Below are 18,410 nucleotides of genomic sequence, written 5' to 3'. Positions count from 1 at the left end.
AGGAAAATATTGGATATCTGCCAAAAATGTGATATCGGTGCATTTCTAGTTTCTACTGGCCATTGTTTTCAGGCTGGTTGTATTGGTGCTAGCTAGGGACCAAGCTAAAGCTAGCTAGCTACCCCAGAAGTTGAGGTCAAACAAATAATGCTTTATTACCAATGCGGTATTGTAAACACATCATTCGTGGCCGGTGTATGTAGACTTTTGGGCAGCTTTGACAGTGCTACTGATAGTAGTGGTGGCGCTTGGCTTGCACGTGCAAATTCAGAACACACAACATTCTATAGTAGAACTGTGTAATTTGACGTGTCAAATGTAAAGCTTATTTAACGCGTCAAATAGTGTTATTTGACGTGTATCATTTTTGACACGCAAAGACCCAAACGGTGTTCCATAGTATGCCGTGAAACTAATAGCAGTGACGCTATTACTGTGTAACTCCGGTAGGGCAACATCTGAAAAATAGCGCACTTGGTAGTGTGTACTGGTACTCGACCAGTCGCGAAAGCCAACATCACCCACGACAGAGAACGGTTGACTGTCAAGGGAAATTAATTCCATTATCTTGCAGTTAATGGATTTCGGCTTTGAGTTGTCTCACTGAAGATGTCTTACTCTTTCAAATGACTGTTGAACTTCTTGACTGCTCGATCCACACAACAGACATTGTGGGCTAGGTTAGGAATGCGTTGTTGCACGTGTAGCGCAAAATTTTACGTGGCGTCATTATGTCATGTGTGTTACTCACGTTATATAGGTATGCAGGTCAGCTTTGACTTCGGTTTTGCACATCAGCGTTAATCTAGACATCGGGCCAATACTGATGTTGGCATTTTTAGCTAATATTGTCCGATTCCGATATGTTCACCGATATATCATGCATCCCTAAAAACTACCTCAGCTTTTGTTGAAACTATTAAACACCGAGGACAGAGGATATGGTTAATCTGGTAGTGACTGCATTTGCAAAAATGCAAATGCATAGAGGGTGAGTGCTGATCCCATAGCTAATGATACCAAGGCTGAGAAAGAACTTCCCAACTGGGCAACCCTGTTTGCTGAGAACTTGAAAGTCATGGGAAATGGAGAGATATGTTTTGAATTATCACATAGAACCTTGCAAGGTGACAGCTTGATGTAGTCAACCAACTTTGAGGGATTAACAATGACTCACAGGAAAATGAAGATGCCTATTAATAAAAGAGACCAGATGTATAGCAAGATCCTCACAGGAAAATGATGATGCCCATTAATAAAAGAGACCAGATGTATAGCAAGATCCTCACAGGAAAACGATGATGCCCATTAATAAAAGAGACCAGATGTATAGGAAGATCCTCACAGGAAAATGAAGATGCCCATTAATAAAAGAGACCAGATGTATAGCAAGATCCTAACAGGAAAGTGAAGATGCCCATTAATAAAAGAGACCAGATGTATAGCAAGATCCTAAAAGGAAAGTGAAGATGTCCATTAATAAAAGAGACCAGATGTATAGCAAGATCCTCACAGGAAAATGAAGATGTCCATTAATAAAAGAAGAAACCAGATGTATAGCAAGATCGCATCAGCCAATTGCTATGAGAAAAGCAAACCCACCGCACTATCACATGACCTCTGGTGAGCCATCTCCCCATAAAACGCGAGGCTGAGTTGCTGCTGCATCCAGCGAGGTTATTGCAGTTCATTGACATCGCCATATTCACCGTACAGGGAATCGAGGCTCATTGCGTGTACTGTACAGCAAGTGGAAATTAAATGTTGAGTAACGTTAGACCTGTAAATGTATTTAGCTGGTTGACTGCACATTGACTAAATTAATTTAGCAATAACATGATTAGCTAGTTATGTTTTCCTATAAATGGGGACTATAGGAAACCAGACATCACCACACGCCTACAAGTATTCAGATTAATAGAAAGGTGTATTTTTATTTAGAGAATTTATGATCTTACGTGGCATGATGATCAAATGGAGGTAAAAGGTCGGCAGAGGTGGGCATTATTTTCATCGAGGAAAAAAAACATGGCATGTCAAATAAAATTCATTTAGAAAAATAGAAAACAAGTTAACATGTTTTTATCAAACGAATGACACGCGCATCCACTCGCTGAAGGTGCACGGGCTGACAAAGTTACCGGTCGGCGCGTGCAAAGAAAATGAGCTAGGAGAATGGCTAATTGTAAGGCTAACCAAATTGGTTCAAGTACAAGTGTCACAATTTCAATTAAGATATTCCATTTAAATTCTGAGCAAAATTGTTAACTATAAGTAGCTCTCTGTATTTACTGGTAAACTACCTTAGCTACACAACAATATGACAGCCATTGCATGGCATGTAGTTTGTAGCGAATGAAGAATAGCACACGCTATCGTTAGGCCAACTTGTGTTTATGTTTATTAATGTCAATTAAAGTAATGTTGGAGCTTACCGTCAATGCAAAACAAGCCAACTTTTTCCTGCTGCAAACTTTAGCGCCGAAGTTGTTTAAGAGTTCATAAGGGAAAGGAAGTCGGTTTACTTGGCTTAGCCTGCAGGTGTACACGCCAGGTACTGAGAAGCAGAACGAACGGCTCTTTTTGGTTAAAGACTTAAACCAAATCACATCTGTGAAAGAGCCGTTCATTTGGCACCCTGATTTATCACTACTGCTTTTTGACCTTCAGACAACGATTATCTGCACGGAAGACAATTAAAACATTATCCGAAGATTGTAATGCACTACAGGAACAATAGATAGTGAGGAGACTTTTTCTGGTCCACACACATTGTTGCAGTGCATTCATTTTTTTCGCCTCCATTTTTTTTTTTTTCAGGCCATCAAATAATTTGGTACGGTAAAAATGTATTTGAACTAACATGCCACGATCTGAAATGACATATTCGTAGGCTTTATTTGAGAGATTTCCAATTGTTTCATGGTTTTAGGTATTTTTAAGAGCCAATGAAAGAAGAGCTGTTTGGGAGCCAAATGAACGGCTCTTTTAGCTGAACGGAGCCAAAAGAGCCGGCTCACTGAACAGATTCGGAATGCCCATCACTATTGAAGGACACATTTACAGTGAGTATACCAAACATTAGGAACACCTTCCTAATGCACTCCCCCCCTTTTTGCCCTCAGAACAGCCTCAATTCGCTGGTGCTTGGACTCTACAAGATGTCGAAAGCGTTCCATGTTTTTATTTATCCTTTATTTAAGTCAGTTAAGAACAAATACTTATTTAAAATGACTGACTACCCCGGCCAAACCCAGACAACGCTGGGCCAATTGTGCGCCGCCCTATGGGACTCCCAATCATGGCCGGTTGTGATACAGCCTGGAATCGAACCAGGGTCTGTAGTGACGCCTCTAGCACTGAGATGCAGGGCCTTAGACTTAGAGAGCCCATGTTTTATATACTCAGTGTGGTCAGTTTTGTATACTGACCACACATTTATATTGGCCATGTGACTTTAACGATTTTTATGGTTTTGCCTAGAACGGATTCAGCTTTTGCAAAAAATTGACTTTTCGTAGTAGGTTTAGATTTGAACTTAGACAGCAAGGATAGGTTTCCTAAAAGAATCGCACTAAGACCATCTTTCATCTATTTAGTTTCAATGGAATTAAGATGATCTTAGTGCTATGATGGTTTTAGGAAACCCAGCCCAGGTTATGAGAATTAATGTAGCAAATTAGGTTACAGTTAGCTAAAATAAATAAATCGACTTTTGACCTCAATTTAACAAGAGCTGTATCCCATCTAGACAAAACCGATTTGTATGTGACTTGAAAGATAAGTGTAGTTTGACAATTTCCATATTAGTAGAAAAAAATATAATAAAACATTTTACATTCACCTCACCCAGGTGCTAATGTTTTTTTTTTTGTGCCAGCAGTTCCCATAATAATGATAAAAACGTGGTACATGTGTTTTAGGCTATGATATTTTGCATTATAAACTGGGTGGTTTGAGCCCTGAATGCTGTTTGGCTGAAAGATGTCAAATATCAGACCATATACCACGGGTATGACAAAACATTTATTTGTACTGCTCTAATTACGTTGGTAACCAGTTTATATTAGCAATAAGGCACCTTAGGGGTTTGTGGTACATGGCCAATATACCATGGCCTGTATCCAGGCGTTGTGACTAAGAACAGCCCTTAGCCGTGGTATATTGGCCATATACCACATCCCCTCATTGCTTAATTATTAGATCTTAAAATTACTTACATTTGTGGAAACCTAAATCCATATTAATCACTGTACAGCACCCTTGTTTAAATACGGTCTATGGTAGCCTACCACATTTCTCTCTGTATTTTTTTTTTTTTAAGAGAACACAAAAAGGTGTGCATCATAAAACATTTCTGTGTCCTCCTTTGGTCTGAATAAAGTCTAGGTTATCAAACCCAAGAAGTCGAGTATACCCAGGGTATTTCAGTGGTGTAATCATTACTACAGTTTTGCAACTAAAACAAGAGTTTGTATTAGACAAATTCAGGTAGGTCCCGCCCTGTTTAGTTCCATTTGCTTCCGTTTAAGAAACGTTTTTCCACCTGGTGAAGGTCTTGGCCTCTGGAGAAAATTCAGGTTTCAAATCCCAGGTGAAATTAGTGTTGATAGTAAGAATGACAATGAGTGGAAGAGAAGGAGCACATTGAATGGCAGTATAGCAGCTATGGAAAAACTATGAACATGTACTGCCACCATGTGGTGGAGATTTTATGCACTGGCAAGACCCTATTTACCTATTTAAACTAGAGGTTATGAGTAACTCAATTGATTACTGATTACAGCCTTATTGATTGATTACTGATTACAGCTTATCTTTTGTGTTGACCTTTACTCAACAGATGGGTTCTCATATGTTCATCAACAGTTCATTAATAATAATATATTTCATATATTAACAACCCGGCCGTCCTACAATCTAAACTAGATTCCCTCAATCTCACACAAATTATCAAGGAACCCACCAGGTACAACCCTAAATCCGTAAACATGGGCACCCTCAGATATTATCCTGACCAACTTGCCCTCCAAATACACCTCTGCTGTTTTCAATCAGGATTTCAGCGATCACTGCCTGCATCTGTTATGGGTCCACGCTCAAACGACCACCCCTAATCACTGTCAAACGCTCCCTAAAACACTTCTACGAGCAGGCCTTTCTAATAGACCTGGCCCGGGTATCCTGGAAGGATATTGACCTCATCCCGTCAGTAGAGGATGCCTGGTTGGTCTTTAAAAGTGTTTTCCTCTCCATCTTAAATAAGCATGCCCCATTCAAAACATTTTAGAACTAAGAACAGATATAGCCTTGGTTCACTCCAGACCTGACTGCCAACGACCAGCACAAAAACATCCTGTGGCATACTGCACTAGCATTGAATAGTCCCCGCGATATGCAACTTTTCAGGGAAGTCAGGAACCAATACACACAGTCAGTTAGGAAAGCAAAGGCTAGCTTTTTCAAACAGAAATTTGCATCCTGTAGCTCTAACTTCAAAAAGTTTTGGGACACTGTAAAGTCCATGGATAATAAAAGCCCCTCCTCCCAGCTGCCCACTGCACTGAGGCTAGAAAACACTGTCACTACCGATAAATTCTCGATAATCGATAATTTCAATGGTTCATCTTCCACACACAGCTTCAGATGTCTTTAGGCAGTTCAGAAAGGCTGTAGGAGTTGCTTGAACAGAGAGAGCATCGATGATACTGACAGACAGGGAGAAACTTCTGCAATTAATTGACATCAGCAATTCATTAAATTAATTGACATGATCAACTTTCCTGTGGTATCCACTTCTCCTCTCTCGCTCTGGCATTACCCTATGAATGACTTACCATGGATGTTTTATACATTCTGTGAAATGTTGCAAGAACAAATGGCACAATTCTGCAGATTGCTGGACCCTTCACAAACATAGATCTCAAAAACGTGAGCAAGACAAAGGAGATGATCATGGACCACAGAAAAAGGAGAACCGAACACGCCCCCATTCACATCGACGGGGCTGTAGTGGAGCGGGTCGAGAGTTTCAAGTTTCTTGGTGACCACATCACCAACAAACTATCATAGTCCAAACACACCAAGAAAGTCGTGAAGAGGGCACGGCAATGCCTTTCCCCAACCCGAGGAGACTGAAAATATGGCATGTGTCCCCAGATCCTCAAAAAGTTCTACAGCTGCACCTTCGAGAGCATCCTGACCGGTTGCATCACCGCCTGGTATGGCAACTGCTCGGCATCCGACCATAAGGCGTTACAGAGGGTAGTGCGTACAGCCCAGTACATCACTGGGGCCAAGCTTCCTGCCATCCAGGACCTACACTACCGGTCAAAAGCTTTAGAACACCTACTCATTCAAGGGTTTTTATTTTTACTATTTTCTACACTGTAGAATAATAGTGAAGACATCAAAACTATTAAATAACATATATGGAATCATGTAGTAACCAAAAAAAGTGTTAACCTCTCTGGGGCAGGCGGGACGAATTCGTCCCACCTACGTAACAGCCAGTTGAATCCTGTGGCGCGATTTTCAAAACCTTTGAAATGCTATTACTTCAATTTCTCAAACATATGACTATTTTACAGCTATTTAAAGACAAGACTCTCGTTAATCTAACCACACTGTCCGATTTCAAAAAGGCTTTACAACGAAAGCAAAACATTAGATTATGTCAGCAGAGTACCAAGCCAGAAATAATCAGACACCCATTTTTCAAGCTAGTATATAATGTCACAAAAACCCAGAAGACAGCTAAATGCAGCACTAACCTTTGATGATCTTCATCAGATGACAACCCTAGGACATTATGTTATACAATACATGCATGTTTTGTTCAATCAAGTTCATATTTATATCAAAAACCAGCTTTTTACATTAGCATGTGACGTTCAGAACTAGCATACCCCCCGCAAACTTCCGGCGAATTTACTAAATTACTCACGATAAACGTTCACAAAAAGCATAACAATTATTTTAAGAATTATAGATACAGAACTCCTCTATGCACTCGATATGTCCAATTTTAAAATAGCTTTTTGGTGAAAGCACATTTTGCAATATTCTAAGTACATAGCCCAGCCATCACGGGCTAGCTATTTAGACACCCGGCAAGTTTAGCACTCACCAATATCAGATTTACTATTACAAAAGTTTGATTACCTTTTGTTGTCTTCATCAGAATGCACTCCCAGGACTGCTACTTCAATAACAAATGTTGGTTTGGTCAAAAATAATCCATCGTTATATCCGAATAGCGGCGTTTTCTTCGTGCGTCCCAGACACTATCCGAAATGGTAAATCAGGGTCGCGCGCATGGCGCAATTCGTGACAAAAAAAATCTAAATATTCCATTACCGTACTTCGAAGCATGTCAACCGCTGTTTAAAATCCATTTTTATGCCATTTTTCTCGTAAAAAAAGCGATAATATTCCGACCGGGAATGTCCATTTAGCTAAACAGAGGAAAGAAAACAAAGCTTTTGGTCGACGCGGGCACGAGCCTGAGTCTCACAGTACTGTAACCAGCCACTACCCAAACGCGCTACTTTGTTTCAGCCAGAGCCTGCAAAGCCACGATTCAGCGTTTTGCCGCCTTCTGAGAGCCTATGGCAGCCGTAGGAAGTGTCACGGGACAGCTAAGATCCTCACTCTTCAATAAACAGAGACAAGAAGAACGACACCTTGTCAGACAGGCCACTTCCTGCATGAAATCTTCTCAGGTTTTTGCCTGCCATATGAGTTCTGTTATACTCACAGACACCATTCAAACAGTTTTAGAAACTTTAGAGTGTTTTCTATCCAAAGCCAATAATTATATGCATATTCTAGTTACTGGGCAGGAGTAGTAACCAGATTAAATCGGGTACGTTTTTTATCCAGCCGTGTCAATACTGCCCCCTACCCTCAACAGGTTAAACAAATCAAAATATATTTTATATTTGAGATTCTTCAAATAGCCACCCTTTGCCTTGATGACAGCATTGCACGTGCTTGGCATTCTCTCAACCAGCTTCACCTGGAATGCTTTTCCAACAGTCTTGAAGGAGTTCCCACATATGCTGAGCACTTGTTGGCTGCTTTTCCTTCACTCTGCGGTCCGACTCATCCCAATCCATCTCAATTTGGTTGAGGTCGTGGGATTGTGGAGGCCAGGTAATCTTCTTGGTAAAATAGCCTTTACACAGCCTGGAGGTGTGTTGGGTCATTGTCCTGTTGAAAAACAAATGATAGTCCCATTAAGCGCAAACCAGATGGGATGGCGTATCATTCCAGAATGCTGTGGTAGCCATGCTGCTTAAGTGTGCCTTGAATTCTAAATAAATCACAGACAGTGTCACCAACAAATCACCCCCACACCATAACACCACCTCCTCCATGCTTCACGGAGGAAAACACACATGCAGAGATCATCCGTTCACCTACTCTGCATCTCACAAAGACACGGCAGTTGGAACCAACAATCTCTAGACCAAAGGACAATTTCCACTGGTCTAATGTCCATTGCTCGTGTTTCTTAGCCCAAGCAAGTCTCTTCATCTTATTGCTGTCCTTTAGTAGTGGTTTCTCTGCAGCAATTCTACCATGAAGGCCTGATTCCCAGTCTCCTCTGTACAGTTGATGTTGAGATGTCTGTTGTTGAACTCTGAAGCATTTATTTGGGCTACAATTTCTGAGGCTGGTAACTCTAATTAACATATCCTCTGCTGCAGGGCTTCCATTCCTGTGGCGGTCCTCATGAGAGCCAGTTTCATCATAGTACTTGATGGTTTTTGCGACTGCACTTGAAGAAACTTTCAAAGTTCTTGAAATGTTCCATATTGACTGACCTTCATGTCTTAAAGTAATGACGGACTGTTGTTTCCCTTTGCTTATTTGAGCTGTTCTTGCCATAATATGGACTTGGTCTTTTACCAAATAGGGCTATCTTATGTATACAATCCCTACTTTGTCACAACACAACTAATTGTCTCAAACGCATTAAGAAGGAAAGAAATTCCAAAAATGTAATTTTAAGAAGGCACACTTGTTAATTGAAATGCATTCCAGGTGACTACCTCATGAAGCTGGTTGAGAATGCCAAGCGTGTGCAAAGCTGTCAAGGCAAAGGGTGGCTATTTGAAGAATCTCAAATAGAAAATATATTTTGATTTGTTCAACACTTTTTTGGTTACTACATGATTCCATATGTGTAATTTCATAGCTTTGATGTCTTCACTATTATTCTACAATGTAGACAATAGTAAAAATAAAGAAAAACCCTTGAATGAGTAGGTGTTCTAAAACATTTGACCGGTAGTATACAGTATATCCCTCCGATGTCAACAACTACAGACCAGTATCCCTTCTTTCTTTTCTCTCCAAAACTCTTGAACGTGCCGTCCTTGGCCAGCTCTCCTGCTATCTCTCTCAGAATGACCTTCTTGATCCTAATCAGTCAGGTTTCAAGACTGGGCATTCAACTGAGACTGCTCTTCTCTGTGTCACGGAGGCTCTCCGCACTGCTAAAGCTAACTCTCTCTCCTCTGCTCTCATCCTTCTAGACCTATCTGCTGCCTTTGATACTGTGAACCATCAGATCCTCCTCTCCACCCTCTACGAGTTGGGCATCTCCGGCGCGGCCCACGCTTGGATTGCGTCCTACCTGACAGGTCGCTCCTACCAGGTGGCGTGGCGAGAATCTGTCTCCGCACCATGCGCTCTCACCACTGGTGTCCCCCAGGGCTCTGTTCTAGGCCCTCTCCTATTCTCGCTATACACCAAGTCACTTGGCTCTGTCATTTCCTCACATGGTCTCTCCTATCATTGCTATGCAGACGACACACAATTAATCTTCTCCTTTTCCCCTTCTGATAACCAGGCGGCGAATCGCATCTCTGCATGTCTGTCAGACATATCAGTGTGGATGACGGATCACCAGCTCAAGCTGAACCTCGGCAAGACGGAGCTGCTCTTCCTCCCGGGGAAGGACTGCCCGTTCCATGATCTCGCCATCACGGTTGACAACTCCCTTGTCCCCTCCTCCCAGAGTGCTAAGAACCTTGGCGTGATCCTGGACAACACCCTGTCGTTCTCCACTAACATCAAGGCGGTGACCCGATCCTGTAGGTTCATGCTCTACAACATTCGCAGAGTACGACCCTGCCTCACACAGGAAGCGGCGCAGGTCCTAATCCAGGCACTTGTCATCTCCGGTCTGGATTACTGCAACTCGCTGTTGGCTGGGCTCCCTGCCTGTGCCATTAAACCCATACAACTCATCCAGAACGCCGCAGCCCGTCTGGTGTTCAACCTTCCCAAGTTCTCTCACGTCACCCCGCTCCTCCGCTCTCTCCACTGGCTTCCAGTTGAAGCTCGCATCCGCTACAAGACCATGGTGATTGCCTACGGAGCTGTGAAGGGAACGGCACCTCCATACCTTCAGGCTCTGATCAGGCCCTACACCCAAACAAGGGCACTGCGTTCATCCACCTCTGGCCTGCTGGCCCCCCTACCTCTGAGGAAGCACAGTTCCCGCTCAGCCCAGTCAAAACTGTTCGCTGGCACCCCAATGGTGGAACATGCTCCCTCACGACGCCAGGACAGCGGAGTCAATCACCACCTTCCGGAGACACCTGAAACCCCACCTCTTTAAGGAATACCTAGGATAGGATAAAGTAATCCTTCTAACCCCCCCCCCCCCCCTTAAAAGATTTAGATGCACTATTGTAAAGTGGTTGTTCCACTGGATATCATAAGGTGAATGCACCAATTTGTAAGTCGCTCTGGATAAGAGCGTCTGCTAAATGACTTAAATGTAAATGTATATACTAGAAATGTCAGAGGAAGGCCTCAAAAATTGTCAAAGTCACCCAAGTCATATACTGTTCTCTCTGCTACCACACAGCAAGCGGTACCAGAGCGCCAAGTCTAGGTCCAAAAGGATCCTTAACAGCTTTGACCCCCAAGCCATAAAACTGCTTAACAATTAATGAAATGGCCACCCGGACCATTTACATTTGTTTTTAACACGGCTGCTACTCACTTTATTATCTATGCAGTCACTAAACCCCTACCTACATGTACAAATTACCTTGACTAACCTGTACCCCTGCACATTGATTCGGTACAGGTACCCCCTCTATATAGCCTCGTTATTCCCAACTGGACAAAAGGAACACCTATGTGAGAATGCTATTCATTGACTACAACTCAGCGTTCAACACCATAGTACCCTGAAAGCTCATCACTAAGCTATGGATCCTGGGACTAAACACCTCCCTCTGCAACTGGATCCTTGACTTCCTGACGGTACGCCTCTAGGTGGTAAGGGTAGGTAGCAACACATCTGCCACGCTGATCCTCAACACTGGAGCCCCTCAGGGGTGCGTGCTCAGTCCCCTCCTGTACTCCCTGTTCGCCCACGACTGCGTGGCCAGGCACGACTCGAACACCATCATTAAGTTTGCAGATGACACAACAGTGGTAGGCCTGATCACCGACAACGATGAGACAGTCTATAGGGAGGAGGTCAGACAGCCTATAGGGTGGTGGATGAGACAGCCTATCGGGTGGTGCCACAATAACAACCTATCCCTCAATGTAACCAAGACTAAGGAGATGATTGTGGACTACAGGAAAAGGAGGACCAAGCACACCCCCATTCTCATTGACGGGGCTGTAGTGGAGCAGGTTGAGAGCTTCAAGTTCCTTGGTGTCCACATCACCAACAAACTAGAATGGTCCAAACACACCAAGACAGTCGTGAAGAGGGCACGACAAAATCCTATTCCCCCTCAGGAAACTAAAAAGATTTGGCATGGGTCTTCAGATCCTCAAAAGGTTCTACAGCTGCAACATTGAGAGCATCCTGACTGGTTGCATCACTGCCTGGTACGGCAACTGCTCGGCCTCCGACCGCAAGGCACTACAGAGGGTAGTGCGTACGGCCAATTACATCACTGGGGCTGAGCTGCCTGCCATCCAGGCCCTAAAAATTGTAAAAGACCCCAGCCACCCCTGTCATAGACTGTTCTCTCTACTACTGCATGGCAAGCGGTACCGGAGCGCCAAGTCTAGGACCAAAAGGCTTCTCAACAGTTTTTACCCCCAAGTCACAAGACTCCTGAACAGGTAATCAAATGGCTCCCTGGACTATCTGCATTGTGTCCCGCCAACCCCTCTTTTACGGTACTGCTACTCTCTGTTTATCATATATGCATAGTCACTTTAACTATACATTCATGTACATACTACCTCAATTAGCCCGACTAACCAGTGCCCCCACACATTGGCTACCCGGACTATCTGCATTGTGTCCCGCCACCCACCAACCCCTCTTTTACGCTACTGCTACTCTCCTTTTACCATATATGCATAGTCACTTTAACTATACATTCATGTACATACTACCTCAATCAGCCCGACTAACCAGTGTTTGTATATAGCCTCCCTACTCTATATAGCCTAGTTACTGTTATTTTTCACTGTCTTTTTTACTGTTGTTTTTATTTCTTTACTTATCTATTGTTCACCTAATAACTTTTTTCTTTTTTTTCTTAAAAATTGCACTGTTGGTTAGAGCCTGTAAGTAAGCTGTAATGTCTACACCTGTTGTATTTGGTGCACGTGACAAATAAACTTTGATTTGATTGTTACTTTAATTTTATTTCTTACTTTAGTTTTTAGTAAATATTTTCTGAACTTTATATCTTGAACTGCATTGTTGGTTAAGGGCTTGTAAGTAAGCATTTCACGGTAAGGTTGTCAGTGCCAAACGTAGCCGTATGTGGCCTTACCTGAGGAATAGGGTCAGAGCGCCCTCTAGTGATCGATTGTCCTTATTGGGCGGAGTCAATGCAGTATCCCCGCCCTCATATATATATATATATCGTTTATATCGAATGACGTATGCAGTACAGGGTAGCAACAGTTGCTTCGAGACCCCGCGCGCCATAGTGACTGTAGCCGTGGAGACAGTTACTTACCAACCGGCGCAACACTCTGCAGCAACTGGAACACAACGAGCAAGTGATTTCAGAGTGGAAAGAGAACACAGCCAGGGCAGAACTTATACAAAGCAAAGGTGACTATATCTTTACAGAGTTGAGACATTTATTCTGATTTGGCATAACGATGCTGTGCTATTTAATGCATACCGCCATCAATCTCTTGTACACTATCTGCTACTTTCCCTTCGCATTCACCCCAGGAATCTTCTGTCAAGCATTAACGTTACGTAGACCGCCAGCTCGCTAACGTTCAACTAACGTCGTTTACTCCATCCAACGATAGCTTGTCAGTCATTTGCATACGTTTATCAGCAAGTGAACTGTCTTATTGAAAGCGATTTAGCTAAGTTTATTTTTTTTGTCGTAATGTTTCCATTGTTATACACGGGTTTAAACATTGTGCCAGGTTGTGTGCAGAATGGAATGTTCCGTTTATTCGGCTATCATATTTGCTTACTCTGGCCAAGTTTGCCAGCTACAGGTTGTAGCCAGGTTAGCTCATTTTAGCTAACAAATTAGCTCATGACATGGGTGAAATGTTATCGTTACATTTTACCTTGTGGATGTGACTTGTGACAACTTTCTGAAATGTTGTCTAACTCAGTTTAAGCTAGCTAGCTCGATAACACATGGTGCACGCCGAATTAGCTAACCTAACCAGAAGTCAAACTGTTTAACGCACAGTTTAACCGATTGAGTTAACGTTAGCTAGCCTGCTGGGCCAGGTAGCTAGTTAGCATTAGCCTACCGCAAATGGCTAGCCTAGCTATTCCAAATATTAATTAGACGGACAATAATATTTTACCAACACCCATCTCTAAAATCTGCTTATTAACGTTGATATACGTTCTCTATGTCAACTCAGGATGAGACGCATCATATTGCTGTTATATTATTTCTGCGCGTTAACTTAAGTTAGCTAGATATATTGTTTTGAAGCTCGCTGCTATAACACGTTACTCGTTCTATAAGCAAGGGTGAACTTTTAAAACATGGAACAGTGGCGCGAGTTGATCTCCAATAGCTCACTAACGTTAGTACTCGTTATTTGCTATGTTTATTACCGATCCTGTTAAACAACAAGCCGAAAGCTCGTCAATTTGTTGGCTACATCAAATTCAGGGTGCCACTGTCGTGTGTCAATGTCGTTTTGGGGAGGGCGTGCGATGGTGGAGTAGTTTATTTAGCATGCTTTTAATAGGAGGCTGTGTAAGAACTGCTTTGGAAGTCTGTAATTTTCCCAAGGTAAATATACTGAACAAAAATATAATCGCAACATGTAAAGTGCTGGTCCCATGTTTCATGAGCTGAAATAAAACATCCCAGAAATGTTTCATACTCACAAAAAGCTTCTTTCTCTCAAATGTTGTGAACAAATTTGTTTAGGTCCCTGTTAGTGAGCATTTCTCCTTTGCCAAGATAATCCATCCATCTGACAGGTGTGGCATAGCAAGAAGTGGATTAAATGGCATGACAATTACACAGGTTCACCTTGTGCTGGGGACAATAATAGGCCACTCTAAAATGTACAGTTTTGTCACACAACACAATGCCACAGATGTTTTGAGGAAGTGTACTATTGGCATGCTGACTCCATGATTGATCACCAGACCTGTTTCCAGAGAATTTAATGTTAATTTCTCTACGGCAATTTGCCTCAAACGTCATTTTAGAGAATTTGGCAGTATGTCCAACCGGCCTCACAACCGCAGCCCAGGACCTCCACATCCAGCTTCTTCACCTGTGGGGGCGTTAGTGACGAAGAGAATTTCATCAAACTGTCAGAAACCGTATTAGCGGGGTGGTTAGATTTTGCTGTATGTGAAACAAGTGTAGCGATACGTCAGCTCTGCCAGGAGGTCTTGGGATGATGAGAAGAAGGCGCGGGACAGAAGATGGCGGAAACTGAGGTTTTGCTTGAAACTGCTAGTGAGTCGAGTGAAGCTAATAGTACAGAAAGTGCCACTGTAACCCACTCGTTCTCAAAGAAAAAGGGAAACGAGAAGTAAGCTATTTTGGAAAATAGGAAACCACTAGACTCGTTTTTCGTTGGAGTCAGGGTTTTGGATCAATGCTACTTGGGAAATCCGTTTAACGTCTTCAGGAAAATCTGTAATGTGTTGGAAGGAAGTCGGTAAGAGTCACAAGAAGTGGTGTTATTTAGATTTTTGTTTGTTGTGTCTGCGGAGCTTGTGTTAAGACTCAAAGATGTCGGAGGGGAATGTTTCCTGCATTGCCTGGGATATTCGTAGCAGGGCACTACACAATTTTTGGCTAAATATCAATATTCCCCATTTTCCACACCTTTTAAAAACATAATTACCAAAAAGATGTTACTGCCAGGTGGTGCTATGATAGTTATTCCTCCTTAGTGGACCTTTTCCATTTGGTTTTCTTTCCATCTTTGTGGGTAGTAAGTGAGTGCTTTAATATGGATGGTCCATGTGGAAAGTGCCAGTCAAATATTTTAAACAATTCACCTGAGAAACAAATGGATTCAATATTGTACAATTCAGATGACTGTGGATCAGAATCAGCTTTATTCGTTAAGTACATTTACACCTTCAGAAATGTACTTGGTGATATGGTGCTGCTAGTAATAGACAACAGAGACAGAATAAAGACATCAGAGTTTGAACAAAGTTGATACATTATATGGATCCCAAACTGTACCCCAGATTAATTTGTCTCAAAGGTCAGATGGACTTCAGGAGACATTGACTGTAACAGTTTGACTCCTCTTGTCTGACCTCAGTCCAATTTTTGTTTTCGGTACAAGTCATCACCACGGTGATGTTACACCTGTTCAACAGAGCCAAGGCAGTTAATGAGTCCTATCCATGAGAGTGACACGTTGTCCAGGTGTCGGTTCTCATTAGGTGTGCTGCGCTATTGATTTCTATTCAGAGCTGAGTGCTCATACCAGGGGCAACAGGTAGCCTAGTAGTTAAGACCATTGGGTCAGCGAACTTACTTTTCTAGACAGCTTTCAGACAGTTCTTTGTGAAACCAGTTTGCTGTAGCGGCACCAGTTAAGTGTTTGCGGCATGAACATTCACTCTTTTAATTAACCCTGTGGTTTCTGGTAATGTCATACACCATCACAGGTGCACTTCCACATAGGATTCATCTCTGAAGGCAGAGAATGGAATGATTCATGTTTAGATGCATTATTGGAGCCCAATACCCAATTCCTTTCATGTGAAATGGGCTGTATATATTTTTTTTGGGGGGGGGGTTCTTTAGCCAGTCTGTATATTTATGAGAATTAACTTGATGGTGACTTTTTGAGTGCCATCTGTTAAAAACCTGTTGGGGCTACAGGTTAGCAATGAACCCCGAGTCGGGATTGCTAACAAGGCTGGAAATTCAAAACATCAAAAATCTAATAATTTCAATTTCTCAAACAATCAACTATTTTACACAATTTTAAAAGATAAACATCTCCTTAATCTAACCACATTGTTCGATTTTCAAAGAGGCTTTACGGCAAAAGCATAAAGTTAGATTATGTTAGGACAGTACATAGCCACAAAAGTACAAACATCCATTTTCAATTCAAGGTCAGGCGTCACCAAAAGCAGAAACCAGCTAGAATTATGCACTAACCTTTGTCAATCTCCATCAGATGACACTCCTAGGACATTATGTTATACAATACATGCATTTTTTGTTCCATCAAGTTCATATTTATATCCAAAAACAGCATTTTACAGTAGCGTGAAATTCAGATTTTTTTCTTCTCTGAAATGCTTCCGGTGAACATAACAAAATTACTATTCGAAAACATTGGTAAATTATAATATTGTCATTCAAAGAATAATATATTATCATCTCGTAATTGCTACCGAATGGCCAGATCTCAAAATAACTTTACTGGGAAATCACATTTTGCAATAAACGGGGTGCTATGCTAAGAACAATAAGCTATGCTATACAGTTAGCATCATCTAATATCGATAATAACATAGTAAATATCCCCTTACCTTTGATTATCTCCATCAGAAGGCACTGCCAGGAATCCCAGGTCCGGAACAAATGTGGTTTCTTTTGACAAAGTTCATAATTTATGTCCAAATAACACCAAGTAGTTAGCGTTCATTATGCTCCCACAAAACGTGGTGGGGGGTGTTGTAAAATCACGCCGAAAAGCTAAAAAAACCTAGTAAATAATCTATTTACGTTCGTTCAAACATGTCAAACTTTGTTTAGCATTAATCTTTTGGTCCATTTTTAACGTTAAACATCAGTAATATTTTCACACAACCTATCCTATGTCTTGATAAACAATTAATGACAAACTCACGCTTCTCAGATTTATGCGCAGGCGCAAAAAAATGAAATGACGACATGTCAACTTCCTTGCATTCTAATTTGCTCTCTGTTTATCATAGACGCTTCAAACAACTTTATAAAGATCGTTGACATCTAGTGGAAGCCGTAGGTGTTGCGAAATGAATCCTTTCTCACTATGGTATCTATAAAACAATGACACTAAATAGTACAGTCACAAAATTCACATTTTTTTTTAATCTATTTTTCACAGGTTTTTGCCTGCAATATGAGTTTTGTTATACTTACAGACACCATTCAAACTGTTTTAGAAAATTCAGAGTGTTTTCTATCCGAATGTGTTAATAATATGCATATCCTAGCTTCTGAGTTGGTGTTGGAGGCAGTTAAAAATGGGCACATATTTTTTTCAAAATTTCTCAATACTGCCCCCGAGCCCCAACAGGTTAATGGGTATTTTGTTGGAGAACATTGGTAGCCTGCCGCTCCACTGAATGAATATATATATATATCTATATCAACTGTATTAGCAAAATTAGGATTAGAAAACTTTGTTTCAAAACAAAGTTTTCTAATCCTAATTTTGCTAATACAGTTGATTTTGAAGAAGTATTAAATCAGTGTTTGAAGGATTACTGCACTTGTTTTGGCAAAGTAGCCTAATTCTGAGAACCTAGCTTTGATTGGTCACCTACACTAGCTACAAAGGAAATAAATGTCCCTGAAATGCCATGCAACCAGAATCTGAGCATGCTGCTATTACGTTTACATTGCAACTTGAGATTTACAAATCAAATTTTATTTGTCACATGCGTTGAATACAATAAGTGTAGACCTTACAGTGAAATGCTTACTTACAAGCCTTTAACCAACAATTCACTTTTAAGAAAATGCATACCAAAAAAAGTAAGAAGGAAAAACAAATAATTAAAGAGCAGCAGTTAATAACAATAGCGGGGCTGTATACAGGGAGTACCGGTACAGAGTCAATGTGTGGGGGCACCGGTGTCGCGGTAATATGTACATGTAGGTAGAGTTAAGTGACTATGCATAGATAATAACAGAGAGTAGCAGCAGCGTTGGGAAGGGGGCAATGCAAATAGTCTGTGGAGCCATTTGATTTGC

At 41.6% G+C, this 18,410-nt stretch overlaps 2 protein-coding genes across 5 annotated transcripts in view; one reads left to right on the top strand and one right to left on the bottom strand.

Annotated features, from left to right (window-relative positions):
* LOC106613839 (long-chain-fatty-acid--CoA ligase ACSBG2) overlaps positions 1-14,354 on the bottom strand; it is a 40,501-nt gene extending 26,147 nt beyond the window's left edge. Inside the window, exon 1 of one of the 2 annotated variants that reach the window (XM_082956828.1) lies at positions 14,336-14,354. The gene's annotated coding sequence lies outside the window, so the exon portion shown is untranslated. Of the gene's footprint in view, positions 1-2,435; positions 2,602-14,335 lie in introns of those variants that run through there. The other variant, XM_014216499.3, reaches the window with a different exon arrangement.
* The window catches only part of LOC106613840 (DNA-binding protein RFX2), a 72,215-nt gene continuing 66,684 nt past the window's right edge, over positions 12,880-18,410 (top strand). For 2 of the 3 annotated variants that reach the window (XM_082956829.1, XM_014216501.2), the window contains exon 1: positions 12,880-13,066. The gene's annotated coding sequence lies outside the window, so the exon portion shown is untranslated. The remainder of the gene's footprint in view (positions 13,067-18,410) is intronic. The other variant, XM_014216502.3, reaches the window with a different exon arrangement.

This window comes from Salmo salar, chromosome 10, assembly GCF_965601325.2.
Source record: "Salmo salar chromosome 10, fSalSal1, whole genome shotgun sequence".
NCBI lineage: Eukaryota > Metazoa > Chordata > Actinopteri > Salmoniformes > Salmonidae > Salmo > Salmo salar.
Note: the sequence above shows the minus strand (reverse complement) of the source record. Positions and strands in the feature narration are given on the sequence as shown.